Source organism: Sorex fumeus, unplaced genomic scaffold (genome assembly GCF_029834395.1).
Source record: "Sorex fumeus unplaced genomic scaffold, SorFum_2.1 ptg000061l, whole genome shotgun sequence".
NCBI lineage: Eukaryota > Metazoa > Chordata > Mammalia > Eulipotyphla > Soricidae > Sorex > Sorex fumeus.
The window spans coordinates 42,830,526-42,832,105 of record NW_026606118.1 but is presented as its reverse complement, the minus strand read 5'-3'; the positions used below and the strand labels follow the sequence as shown (position 1 = coordinate 42,832,105).

At 37.8% G+C, this 1,580-nt stretch overlaps 1 pseudogene; it reads right to left on the bottom strand.

Moving 5' to 3' along the window:
* Positions 1-533: 533 nt before the first annotated feature.
* On the bottom strand, positions 534-630 carry LOC130034813 (uncharacterized; annotated as a pseudogene).
* Between the last annotated feature and the right edge of the window lie 950 nt (positions 631-1,580).

Here is a 1,580-nt window from a genome sequence, read left to right as displayed (position 1 = left end):
TGTTTGATCTATCGAGAAGTGACAAAGAAATGTTGAAATCTCCAAATAGTATTGTGTTGCTACAATGTTTTTCTTTAAGTCTATTAGAAGTTGTTTTTAAGTATTTTGCTGATCTGTCATTAGGAGCATCTACATTTAGGAAGGTGAGATCTTTCTGATGTACAGATCCAATGATCATTAAGAAATGACCTTCACTGTCTCTGACAACCTTTTGCCTGAAGTCCATGTGGTCTGACACTAGTATGGCCACTCCAGCTTTGTGGGGGTGATATTTTCTTGAAAACTTGTTTCCCAGCCTTTTACTTTTAGCGCATGGGTGCTTTGATTGTTCAGACGTGTTTCTTGCAGGCAGCAGACTGTTGGGTTCAGTTTTCTAATTCATCTTCCCATTCTGTGCCTCTGAGTTGGCACATTCAGTCCATTGACATTGAGAGAGATTGTTGTGATGGGGATTTGTGCTATCTTTATGTAGAATTTTTGTACTTGTGGGAATTGTCTTAGCTTAAAGTAGCCCTGTTAATTCTTCTGGCAACAAAAATATGGAACACTTTACAAGTTTGCATGTCATCTCTGTGCAAGGACCATGCTCATCTTTGTATCATTTCAATTTTAGTATATGTGTTACCAAACCTAGTAGGAGTTAATTTTTCCATATTCTTCTCTTCTTATTACTTTGAGTGTTGTCCTTATTCACTCCTCCTATGGCAGACAGTGATTCCTAATCAAGGAATGTATTTCAAAGCAGTGTGAATAAAATGATTTAGAACTTTAATGTCCCAGAAAGAAAAATATGGTTTTTACCATATTATCTTTTACCATACCCAAGGCATCAGTTTTACAAAATAATTCTTTTGGAAGAGGTATATGAGTCTTGTTTAATGTCGTTCCCTGAAACCTTCATTAAGACCATTAAACCAGAGCCTTTTTCTGTTCTCACCTCAGTCCCGTGTACATCTCCAGGAAAAGGTGGATTGTGTTGTCTGCATTTGACCACCTTGAATGTAAGTAGGATTTTTCTCCTGAAGGAAGAGGTGAGGAGCATATTGATGATTTCATTCCACCTTATTACAAGTTCAACTTGAAAGGAAGGTGAGACTCATGAGGCTCCTGTAAAGGACAGAAAAAAGGGTCTCAGTGAAGTTTAATGGCCAACACACATTAACAACACAGATGACTCAAAGTAGCCTATGTGCATCTTTCTGTATAGTGAGTTTCATATCTACTGATAGTGATTCTCAGTCATGACACACGGGCACAACAGACCTGTAATTAAAAATCTAGTTCTCTGAGCAGAGTGGGGTTTCTTAGGTGATTGAACAAGTGTGTAGTAATTTATTACTAAGCACATAAGTAGTTTGAATGATGTGTAGTTTTCGATCTAAAATTAATTCCAAATATTTTAATATTAATATTAAAATATTAATTTTATTAATATTAATAAAATCTAATATTAATTCCAAAACGACAGTCTCCTGACCTCGCACCTGGCTTTCCTCATCGGGGCCCCTTGGAGGGGGTGGGTTGAGTTTCCCTCACTGCCGCGAGCAGAGCCCCGGCAGCTGAAAACGTCTGCAACCAGC